The following is a 12,868-nucleotide window of genomic DNA, read 5'->3' as shown; positions in this document are numbered from 1 at the left end:
CCCAGCATGGTTGGGGGCTGTAGATGCGGCTCTCAGCGAGCTGCTTGCTCGCGCTCTGCGAGTTCGCTCTGCCCCGCCAAGGGTGGGGGCTCCTCGCTCGTGGCTCACGCGAACGAGGAAGAAGGCCTCCAGCAAAAAAAAAACGAAGTGCTGATAATGCAGCACGGGGTCACCTGATGATTCGCTTATAAAGTATACAATCCTTTCTACGCTGCGTGGCCCCTGGGCTCTTGCATAGAGTAAACCCCCATCGAGGCTTTTAATATCTGAGTTACACATTAATTACACATATAACTGCCTCAAATGCTGTCTGATTACGCAGCTAAGTGAAAAGAGTACTTATCTCTGGAGAGCAGGAAAAGAAGAGGAGGGTTACAGGAAGAGGAAGGACTAGGTCACATTACCAGGACACTGGGAATACAGGGACCTAAGACTGATGGGATATGAAGTTTTTTGAGAAAAAAAATAAAAGTGATTTCAATGAAAAGATTGAAAATTTTAATATTTTGTAGAAACTGCTGGAGAGTAATAAATAAGAAGATGAAGCATAATGCTCGCCTCCGTCTTGACATAGAATAAAGACTGTTGCAGCCCACCTCCAGAACCTAATCAATTACCCCACACTCCACAGTTACCTAAACAATGAATTTCAGGGTTGGGGAAAACTTCATATAGGGTTATCACACAATGCCGAGCGCAAGAGGAAGCTGGCTGCCTTTTTCACACTGACAAAAATCATCAAAAGCTGACTTCGTTGACGTTTCAACAGTAAATTGCAAACGCCCCTTTATTTCTGTGACATCACATTTGGGAGCACAGCGGTTTTGCTCTTCGAAGATGCGGTTAGTTTTACTTCTTGTACACCCTCATAGTAGAACAGCTGTTTGGGACTGGGGCGTGTCACGTCACACGTCATTATCAGCTGTTGATCTAGGTCTCAGTGCTGGTGACAGGCGCGGGGGCGCGCATAGCTTCCAGCTCAGTACAGAATCTAGCGGGGGCGAGGCGGCAGGCAAGTGACGCACTTCCGTTTTCCATTTTACTTTGGAGAGTAGTTTTTTGCGCAACAAATGAAAACAAAAATAACCCACGCCTGGAAGTGTACTTGGGGCGGAGTCGGGGCCTGAGGGAGTGCCCCGGAGCTGAGGGATGGACGGTAAGCCTCTGGTCTCAAGGGAAGCCAAGTCAGGGGTGTCCCGTTTTATTATCCTTTGGAGACCCTACCTCAGGCAGTCTCTTGGGATACCTTGAATGGGGTAGGGATATGGTAGCCTGGGTTATACTGCTGATTATTCTCTAACCACGCCATTTCCCCTGGAACCTCGCCTTGCGAGACACTTGATGTTCCCGTTCAGCGCGCTGCCGCCATCGACTCACTCTCTTTAACTGTGTATGGCTGTTGACGCAATTGCTTCTCCCCAGCAGTGTCTGCCACACACGCGAACTAGACCTCTGACCCGCCCCCCGGGAATGCGCATACCTGGTGACTGTACAATTCTTCCTTCACTCTAGTATAGGTTTGTCTCGAGTCTACCCTTCTCAGAGGCTATACATGACTGTCGTCGTTACATATTGCACATGTTAAGTTTGGCCTCTTAATAACCCTTTAAGACAATTCGTAGATCTGCCCTGCCCCCTTTCAGCGTTGACAGCTGATGCTTGCGGACACGATCAGGTGACCGTTCTAGACCAAGGGAGGCAGTGCAGCTTTTCTGAAGCCTTGCTGCACCAGCTTTGCAGCGACCGCATTGTGTTATCAGAGGCATAGCTCAATCTATTATACTGAGGGTATATTTCTAGGGGTTTCCCAGCAAGCCATTCGATTTACCCACTAGAAGGAGAGGCGGCGAGTTGTGCATCATCACTTTATCATGTACTTTTAAAATGAGAGAATAGCTATATTTTACTATACTGTTGTCAGTCTTCTGATCTCTCATTGTAATACCCTAAGGTTGCAAGGTGTATCTCAGTCAAAATCGAACAAAGGACATGTTTTAAACATTAATCCCTTGTTCTCCTTCACGCTACAATCAAAGGTAGGGATACAACTTAGTGTGCTCGCGCATACACACACACATCAGGGAACTGCGCTGATTTACCATGATGAATTAGTTGGAAAGTTGACAAGCTTGGTCCAAAAACATGCTGCCACATACTATTTAGTGAGTGATTAGGCTGGTGTGTTCAGGTACATATTATCAGGGTTGGCTGAAGATGAACAGAGGCCCATTTCAAAGGTCTGCTTTTGGGGGGTGGGGGTGTAAGGAGCTGCCAATGCCCGGGATCAACCATGCCAGCCAGGTAAAATTGCGTACTGTATGTAACTTTCTTTTAAAAATACTGGGCAAAATCGCCACTGACCAACTTCAGAATTATGTAGACAATAACAATGTCCTCCACCCACAGCAGTCGTGCTTTAGAAAAGCCCACAGCCAGTGCTTTAAGTGGGCCGGGCCCCGCCAGTCTCCAGAAAGAAGGGCTGAACTGGGACCCTGCTGGGGCCCCACGGTCCCACACAACATTGGCAGGACGCATTATCCTGCCGCAGCCACGACGGGAGATGCGCCCACCATTATATCAGGCAAGCTGATATAAGTGCCAGCCAGCCACAGAAATGCTGTGACTGTCTGGCACTTCTGTCAGTCAGTGTAACTTCCACTGATGACCCCTCATCAGGGTCATCAGAGGAAGTTACTGTCCCTTTGTTTGCCCTCCCCAGGTCACTGACTCTCGCGGGCTCTGTGATCTAATATGCAGATTAGATCACGGAGCCCGCAGGTTCGCAGAGGGTGAAAGGTGCCTCGGGCTCAGTGATCTCTGCTCAGAGCTGATGGATCACAGAGCCAGAGGCGTCTATCTCCGATGGCCAAGCTTTATAAAAGATGCCTTGAATTGTGTACGTTTCAAGCCAATTTTTATAAACGCAGAAATATGTCTGTTTATGAAAGACGGCTTGAAACGTACACAATTCAAGGCATCTTTTATAAAACTTTGTCGACGGACAAAGCCGCCTTGGGTTTTGTCCGTCATCAACGCTTTATAAAAGATACCTTGAATTGTTTACATGTAAAGCCATCTTTTAGTAACATAGAAATATGTAACATTGCTACGTTTATAAAAGATGGCTTGAAAAGTACACAAACCATAGTAGTAAGCATATAAATGCTCACATACATTTATATATTTGTTTGTGCACCTTACTATGATTTGTGCACTTTTAGGCCATGCCCACAATGAAAGCCACGCCCCCAAACGAGGACCCCCCTCAATTTCTTACCCTACTTAAAGCACTGCCCACAGCACAGAGTCTGCACTGCTTGACCTTCAGTCAGAGATGCTGGGTATCTTAGATAGGGGCAAGGCAGGCCTACTGATCCTCCTGGAGGCAGCTTTTAATTTGTTAGACCATCGGAAGCTCTGAGAGGCCCTAGACTCATCGGGAAACTGCTCACAAGGGGCCATCGATTGGGTGTCGTCGATCCTCAAAGACAGATGCTCTAAGATCATCTGGGGTGAGCAAGCCTCATCAACTAGGCCAGTGGACTGTGGCGTTCCACAGGGAGTTAGCTTTTCTCCACTGTTCTTTAACATGTAACTGTGCTGCTTATGTACCCTGCTGACCCCTCTAGGTGTATTATTCACCAATTTCGCTGCTGATACGCAGTCGGTCATTGAGCTTAGCGGAAACTATAGCCAAGACAGCGACAAGCTAACCACCATATATAACTCCATCAAAACATGGATGAATGCAAATTGGATGTGTCTTAATGGCACCAATACTGAGCTAATGACCTTTTGGCTTATCTTGTGCCAGGAAAAAACTTGACTCAGCCTATTCCTCATTCAAAATCAAAGAGTCGTTAATCAAAGTATCTGAAAAAGTAAAGACACTAGGCATTTACTTAGAGGCCTCACTGGGTGCTGAGGCCCAAGTCGCCTATCTTGAAAGAAATTGCCAGTACCACCAAAAACTCCTGAGCAGCATCAGATCTTTGCTGAACAAAACAGCACAACAATCTCCAGGGCCAATATCCTCTCCCGGCTTGATGACGAAAATTCCCTGCTACGTGGTGCCAGCAGCAATTTCATAAAACAGTGCCAAGTAATTCAAAATAATGCCATAAGAACTATAACTGGCAAAACCAAGAGAAACACATCACAGGCGATAGGAGAGACTTAAATTGGCTTGCCATAAAGGACCGCATTGTATTCAAATCATTGACACCAGCCCATCGCTGTCTATTTGGAAATGCCCCCGCCTACCTAAAGAAGCAATTCAACTGGTATGAGCCAAGTCGTAACCTTAGATCACGAGACAAAGGTCTCCTGCACATCATCCCAGTTAAAATAACAAAAGGACTAGGCAGGGCCTTTGCATCCAAGGCCATAACCAAATGGAACAAGCTACCTTTGAATTTAAGAGCTGAAACACACTACTTATGTTTTAGAAAGGAATTTAAGACTGTTCTTTTTAAATAAAGTCTCCCCCAAAATCTCTTAGAATATGACACTCACTCTCTCTTGTCCATGTTGTCCCATCACTATGTCCGTGTCTAAATGGAATGCGCTCTAATGCCTATGGGCTGCAGCGCTATACAAATACATAAATAAATACTGAGCTAGTACTCGCTTTCTGTAAATCTGTCTTGGAATACACTGACTAACATGAAATATCAAGCTGGTAGTATATAAAAAAAGTCATATAGAAGAAAGTTTTCAAAAACTCCCATCTGAGGAAGAGAAAAGGACAGTGGGCGGCACAAAAATTCAAAAAAAGAGCATTGCCATGTAGCTTAAACAGATCTCAGCTACATTTGTTCAACGTGCTATATCCTATAATTTCTGTTTTAAATACAAATACCTTGATCGAAGCAATGCTGCCACATGTTGGGTGTTATGTCCAGTGGTGACGTATAATACCGCAACGCCCTGCGGGTTTGGGGAATGCAGTCGCGGGCAAATGCAACTACGTACCTGACGTCTCTTCTTGTGCTGCGGCCTGTGCTTGTGCTGAGGCCCGCGCGCACATTGGCCATGCCCCGCAGTCACACAGGACCAGTAGCACTGGCACTCTTTTATAACACTGGAGACGAGGCGGAGACAATCCATGGCCATGAATTTAAAGGCACAGCACCCGCATCACAGCACCTGCATCGTGGTTAACACGCCACACCTCCTCCACTCCACCACGCCAAGAGGACTGAGCAGCACACGCGTTAACGACACCCAGCACAAGGAAACGGGCAGTGAGTGGGGAAAGGAAACAGCAGTCACAATCAAATGAGGCAGGGGAAGGAGGAGTTCAGAAAGTCACCACAGTCTCACTGACAGGTGAACACATAGAACACAAAAAGGAAAATAAACCACATAAGATGGCCACAACTTCAGTAACCCCTGCAAGGCTGGCCACGAATTTCAGCTCCACGCCACACACTCAAGGACATGGAGGAGTTCTCCTGGCCCCCTTTGACCTATACCTGGAACCATTGTCAGTGGGACCCAGATCGGCCCTGTGGTTACAGAAGTTCGAGATGGCAATGGATTGTAAAGACCTCGCCACACCAGGAAAAATGCACTCGCACCTCCTCCTGAGCGTTGGTGATGACACACTTCACATCTCAAATTCGCTACTACAGGCCACAGAGGTAGATGTCTACAAGTCAGCGAAGGATACTCAGACACATAATTTCATGCCCCAACTCAACCCTGACTATGAAATCTTCAACTTCTGCATGACAGTACAAGGGGAGGGAGAGACACTAGACTCATACCACACTTGCCTACAGCACCTCACTTTATCTTGTGAATTTGACAATGTAGATGGGGCGTCATGTTCATCTGCGACATATTGAGCGATAACGACCTCTTACCACAACACCCCAAACTATTTGAGGGGATCGGATGTCTCAAAAACTGCTGCATAAAGTTGCATATTTTTTTTTATTTGTTACATGCCCAGACCCTGGGGTATCGTGGCGTGGTTACAGACAGCTTTGGCATTGGTCATACGTTGTTACAGAGTACAGAAATTATTAACAGACAAAATATAGTGAAAAACATTCATAATCATAATTTACAGGTTCCGCTGGTGAGCTTGTGCTAGCAAGGAATAGCAGCTCCATATGCTAATATTGGTTAAATAACCACGTTTTTAGTCGTTTCTTAAAGCCAGGGAGCGATGACTCTTTTAAATATTGAGGGGGAGGGTGTTCCAGTGTTTGGGAGCTAGAACAATGAAGCTGCTGCCCACCTCTCTGGTAGTTTTGTAGCGAGGGGGTACTAATACTAGGTTGTCATTGGATCTTTGTGATCTAGTGGATTCTTTTATTTGTAGGCTGTTGTTGAGGTAGATCAGGTCTTTTTTGGCAAGACATTTATGCGCGGTGCATAGTGTTTTAAAGATAATTGGGCATCCTTCCTTGTCTTAGACATGTGATCTGACTTTTTTTTAACCCTAATGCTTGCCTTAAAACGTTATTTTGCAAGAGTTGCATTTTAGCGAGTTTGGAGTTGGAGTTCCCTAGCAATAACACATTGCAATAATCCAATTTAGATAATACCAAGGCCCTGGCCAAGGTGAGACAATTTGTTGGGGTCAAAAATTGTGGACCTAGAGCGATAAGTTTGGATGTAAAGCCGTGGATGATGAGAGCGTGTTTATGTTTAGTCATGGAGAGATTAGCGTCTAGGTAAACGCCTAGTGTTTTCACTTGCTTCAATACTGGAATTAGAGTACCATCGATATTGATGGAAGAGTAATCTGTGTGGAGGGCAGGTATTTTAGATGAGGATCCCATGATGAGAACTGTCTTCTCATCGTTGAGACAGAGACTATTTAGTGCCATCCAATTTTGGATGATGGCATATATTTTATTAAGGGTCACAGTGTCCTGGTCATAGTTACCTGAGATGGGTATGAGGATCTGGGTGTCATCAGCAAAATTGGTGTAGATGACACCCATATCGCCTAATGCTGAGAAGAGGAGCTTTGTGTAGGCATTATATAGTGTAAGAGAGAGGCATGATCCTTGGGGTACTCTGATGGGACTGTGATTGAATCGGCAGCTTCTTTGCCTATGGAGACTCTGGAAGTGCGTTCGACTAGGAAGGATTTCACCAACAAAGTGGCCACTTTAGAGAAGTTGAAATCCTTGGCAAGTGAGGTGCACAGTTTGTCATGGTCTACGAGGTCAAATGCCACGGAGAGGTCTAACAGCAGGAGTATGCAGAGTTTCCCTAATCTCTGATGGTATCCATCTGGATTTTAAGATCCGGTAGGGCTGTTTCCGTGCTATGATTCGGCCTCAAACCTGATTGTCCAAGTACCTGGTGCTGTTCCAGGTGTGCTTGGATTTGATTATATGTTATTTTGTCTATGAGTTTAAGTAGGAATGGGACCGTGGTTATTGGACGATAGTTGGTTGGTATTGTGGGGTACGGAGTAGGTTTTTTTTAAATTTTTTTATTTTTTTAGCAGTGGCTTAACCCAGGCTGGGATTGTATTGGTGGTGAAGGAGGAATTGACAACATTGGAGCTAGTAGAGGTAAGGGTGGAAGCACATGCTTTGACTAATTTTGCTGGGACGCTGTCCCCTTTGCAATTAGAGGCTTTTAACTTGGAGATTGTGTCAAACACTAGTTCTTGGATGACTGGAGTGAAGTAGAATAGGGATTTAGGGTTATCGTTGGGGATGGGGAGGGGGTTAGGAGTTGAAGTATTTTATCTGCTAATAAGTCTTTTGGTGGTTATTTTGTTTTGTAGCAAGGCAATTTTGGAGGCAAGAGCGTCTTGTATGATGGTACACCATTCTTTACTGGAGTTGGCAGAGGTCACGGTTGGTATGGAATTTTCTAATTCTCTAAGGATAGAGAAGAGTTCTTTAGAGTCTGACGCTGCATTACTGATGCACGTGTTGTAGGAGTTCGCTTTATGGGAAATGATGGCTATTTTATAGATTTTTTTGGCGTCCTTGAAGGCTTTGGCCGAGTCTGGAGTGGGATGTTTATTACGGGTGTGTTCAAGAGAGCGTTTGATCCTTCTTAGGGAGGCTAGTTCTTTGTTGAACCAGGAGTGAGTCTTTTTGTTGGCACGCCGTGTTTTAGTTGTGATCTACTTCGTCAGTAGTAAAGGAGAAGCATAAATGGTAGTACTCAGCAATGACACTAGGATCGTTATTGATGCATTCATTTCTAGTGTTTTGTTGAGGGTAGGGGTAAAGTTCTCTACAGTGAGCTTCCAAGAGTTTCTACTTTCAAAGTTGTCCGTTACTTTAGCCTTGGGAGGGCGGGGATGGTTCTGCCCTTGATATGAGTGGGGGCTTTAGCTAGTTAGATGAAGTTCACGTCTCTGAGTGCTGAGTATAGGACTGCACCTTTCAAATCTTGGTCATCGTAATAACCCAGATTCAGGTCTCCGAGGATAATGCATTTCGTGTTAGGTTTTATGATAGATGCAAGTAGTAATGGGATGTCTCTTTCTTGTTGACTATTGGAACTGGGTGTTCTGTAGACCACCACAATATTGATTCTGGTATTTTCGTTCATGATGAATTTGGCTAGCAGCAATTCATACTCTGCAATGTCTTAGATGGAACTTGATCTAATTTGTAGATTACTCTTAGCTATGATGCCTACGCCACCTTCTTTATATTTGGTTCTGTCGGCTCTGAGGATGGAATAGTCAGGTGGGATAGCCAGGGCTAGCAGCGGTCCTCGGGCATGGTGAAGCCAGGATTCTGTGACTACTAATAGTTCCACGTTTTGTTCAGTAATTAGGTCGTGGATTTCGATTGCGTGAGCACCTAAGGATCGGACGTTGATGAGAGGACTTTTGAGGCTAATGGGTGGCTTGGGTTCCACTGCAGAAGCAGGCTTGATCTTCTGAGGATAGGAGGCATTGGGAGTTTTTTTGGTGTTCAAAGCAATAAGTGGGGTGTGCTTTTTGTTTTGCCAGTAGTCATTGGACTTGGGTGGTTTGGGTGTCGCGAAAGTGGGTGTAGGGCTGCGATGGAGTTGTTTGGTGCGTGATCTTAGGCGAAGCGTTCTATCGTTCCCTTTGATGGGGTAGGTTTTGATGACTACTGTGGATTTGGGGGTGAGCGACTGGTCGGCAGTAAGAATCGAAGGAGAAGGCTCTCTCCCAAAGATTGTGTTGATGATGCTGGTACAATGGGTATAGTTTAAGCTAGATGGAAATGGTGAGGTGGGTGGTAGGAAGGGCGTCGGGGAGGGTATGGGGTAATGTCTAGGGCAAGCCAATCTAGCAAGACCGTTTCTGAGAGCAAGGAAATGGGCGCCTGTGCACGGTGTGCTATCTTGAACAAGGCAGAAAGGGAACATGATGAAAAATAACCACACTACCATAGCTTTTTTTGGTATGGTGTAGAGTTGAGGGTTTAAATAAGCAGTTAGATGCCAGAAGGTCCAAAGTGGCGAGTGGGCTAAATGCAATATGCTAAAGAGGGCACATCATGGCAAGTAAGCTAAATGCAATGTGCTACAAAAACATAGAATGGAAAGTAGGCTAAATGCAATATGCTACAAGAAATAGCCAATGGGCTGAGTGTGATATGCTGCCAATAGTACAGGATGGCATGATAGGTTGAATGCACAAGTGTCATGATGCCTACCTCCAAGGAGCCAGGTCCGACCCAGCAACCCCAGAGGCAGGCATCATTTCCCCCAGGGGAGTGCCAGCGGGCCCAAGCTGGGGCCCTTTGGACGCAGTCCTGGCGCCTTAGGCGCCAGGCTCATGTTGGACCCCTGTCCTGGCGCCCTAGGCGCCAGGCTCATAAAGCTAGACATGTGTTCAAGTGTTTTAATGTGCACTTACCTGATGCAGACCATGCTGCTACATCCAGGCCCTCTTGAGGCCTGAATGGAACTACTTTACCTGTGGGACTACTTTCCACCTGGGTGTGGTTGGGGAAGGATACATATCTGATCGGTGGAAGGATACACACTTGGAACTTCTTCCAAAGCTATTTAAACCACACCCGATCAGCAACTCACGCTTCGCGTTGTTCTGCTCCTCGCAGCTGGATGCTCACCGTGTCAGCTCCTGCATCTGGACCTCAGCCACGCCTGTCAGTATCCTGGGTCACCTGCAAAGGGAGACAAAAGACCTTACCTGCTAAATCAGCACCACGGAGACTTCACACCGACGATCCTGAAAAGGAAGACATCATTTTTAAAAGCATTTCGCTACGATCGCTGCAGCGCTGCATTTCTCTCACCTATCCTGGACGCCTCCATCTTCAGCAGCGATCATCTGGATCCACAGCCACTTCCCGGAGCCTAGAGAGAAAAAGACAAGAACAAGGTGAGAGAAGGAAAGGAATAGGAAAAGCTCAGTTTCCTTCTAAGACTTACCTGTTGGGTCATTCCCATTTCATTTCGGGTCTTGCCGCTTCCAGGCATTTTCCGGACCCCGGCCCCTATGGGGAAAAAAGACAAAGACATTGAATGAGCGAATGCAAATACATTACCCGAGCGCTCATCCAGAACTTACCTGTCATTTACTGGAACTGCACGTTTCACTTCGGGTCGGCGCCATATCTCTGGCATTCCGAACCCCGGCCCCTAAGGGGAAAAAGACATAAGCATTAGCGCTTGCTGCAACAAGACAATGAACATTATTTTTAAGCTTGGACTTTTGAACTTGCAGCAGAACTTTTACAGCGCCTTACCTGAATAGTCAAGCTTACCTGAACTCCCATCAATCCTCAATCCAGTGTAGTAACTGGGCTTCAACGCGCCCCTGCATCAGAAGCAGGATGGAGAGCTCATCCTTCCTGACCCTAAGGTGAGACTTCACGGGGAATCATGGAAGGGTATCGTGGAGGGTTGGAAGAGAGTGGGAGGCTTGAGCATAACTCAGTCAGTAGGTAATACTCCCTTTTCACGCACAGGGGAATATTCCTGCGAGCCAGAGAAGCCAGAGTAGAGGGGCCCTTCCTGTCCATCTTCAGAGTCCTGCGCTTCACCATTGAAGAAGCATCAGCACCTGAAGCCGGACCTGCGCCTCCGTGGGAATCAGGTGAGCGTTACAACAAGCTAACAGGAGCACAGTATAGCATGGTAGGCTAAGGGCGACATGTTGCCCATATCGCAATATTGTATGATAGGCTAGAAGTACCATACAATCAGAGTCGCAAGATGGTGAAGTCAAAATAGGGCATAGTAGGCTAGAGGCATCATACCAACAGCATCACAGTAAGGTAGGGTGGGCTGTGTGCAATATACAATCAATACACAATATGGTAGGGCGGGAAGCACGTAAAGCAGTAACTGCCGATGGCGGAGTGCTGGATACAAGATATTTGTTGCTCCATGCTGGTCGGTGGGTGACAGACTCTGCTCGGTAGCTAATACAATGATAGAACATAGCAAGGGTGCTAAGACTTGTCTTTTACCGTGGTATAAGCGGGTTAGTCACGCGAGTGTACTCCAACAAATCATGTTTGATGTAAGTTGCGAGGGTGATTGTTTAGACTTTGAATGCTTCCTGCATGTGTGGTCTCCTAGCACTGCAGCAAGGCGTTGCGGGTGCCAGAGGCAGTTGGGGTTCAGTTCAATGGGCAAAAGTATAGCAGACAGTAGTGAATGCAGAGTGGCGGTTGGGACGAAGTGCACAGGATCGTTTTAGTCAAAAGTGTACTTAAAGAGACTGTTGGCCAGGGACTGCTCGACTGCGTGACCATCCGCGGACAGCTGCAGACCGGCCCTTGAAATTGCGGCCCTTGAAATTGCGGCCCTTGAAATTGCGGCCCTTGAAATTGCGGCCCTTGAAATTGCGGCCCTTCAAAGTGAGCGGCCGACTTCCGCCTCCGGTCTGGAAGGCGTTAATAAATATTGCGCGAAAGCCAATCGGGGCTTGGTGAGGAAGTGCAGGCCTCTGTTGGGCTCAAACAAATTTGACGGCCATTTTGGAATGCACTCGCTGTGTAGACAGGAGATCAGGCAAAAGAGTGCAGAACTAATATTCCAGCAGTATAGGCATTTGTGGATGGGCAGATCTTACTTAGTGGCTGCAGATGCGTAGGAGGCTGTATTCATTGCACGCTCTGCGAGTCATGGATGAGCTGCATGGCGGGTGTCTGGTGATGAGAGGGCTCCAACAATACAGCTGCAGGCAGTACAACATTGGTGGACCCCATTTCATATGAGGCACCTGGTCGCCAAGGAGCTACACGACCTAGAGAAAGCAGGGATAATCAAAGAAGTGACCAGGGGTCTACCCGGTGGTCATCACAAAAAAAAGAAGCAACCCGGCAAGATTAGGATAGTGCAGGATAGACACATCACGCCGACCTTTGATGAAATCATTGCAGACCTCACAGGGTCCAACGCATTCTCAAAAATCTACTTAAAGGCAGGCTACCACCAACTCAAGGTGCACAGGGATTCAAGGTACATCACCACATTTTCAACGCCCCTTGGGCTGAGGTGGTACAAACACCTGAACTTTGGAATTTCATCAGCTGCCAAAGTCTTCCAGCAGAAAATCCACACCGTCCTGCAAGACCTCCCAGGAGTCCTGAATGTCAGTGACGACATTCTTGTGCATGCAAAAGACAAGGAGGAACACATGGTCCGACTGGCAATGTCCTCGAGAGATTGGAGACGGCAGGCCTTGCCATACACAGGGACAAATGTGAGTTCCTCAAAGAGGAACTCGCATTCTTTGGTTACATCTTCAACAGCCAGGCATATCAGCTGACCCATTGAAGGCAGCTAACATCAAAGAGGCAACTCCCCCCCACTACACCAACTGGAATACGCAGTTTCCTAGAGATGGCAACCTATTGTGGGAGGTTAATAAACAACCTGGCCACCCTGTCTGAACCACTACGAACGCTAACCAAAG

General features: G+C 46.7%; 1 protein-coding gene across 3 annotated transcripts in view; it reads left to right on the top strand.

The window, feature by feature from the left end:
- Positions 1-845: 845 nt before the first annotated feature.
- HERPUD2 (HERPUD family member 2) overlaps positions 846-12,868 on the top strand; it is a 1,113,814-nt gene continuing 1,101,791 nt past the window's right edge. Inside the window, exon 1 of one of the 3 annotated variants that reach the window (XM_069613247.1) lies at positions 846-1,156. The gene's annotated coding sequence lies outside the window, so the exon portion shown is untranslated. The remainder of the gene's footprint in view (positions 1,157-12,868) is intronic. The other 2 variants (XM_069613249.1, XM_069613250.1) reach the window with 2 other exon arrangements.

The sequence above is a fragment of the Ambystoma mexicanum genome, chromosome 5p, assembly GCF_040938575.1.
Source record: "Ambystoma mexicanum isolate Mex_15411 chromosome 5p, UKY_AmexF1_1, whole genome shotgun sequence".
Classification (NCBI taxonomy): Eukaryota; Metazoa; Chordata; class Amphibia; order Caudata; family Ambystomatidae; genus Ambystoma; species Ambystoma mexicanum.
This window is presented reverse-complemented; position numbering and strand designations above follow the sequence as displayed.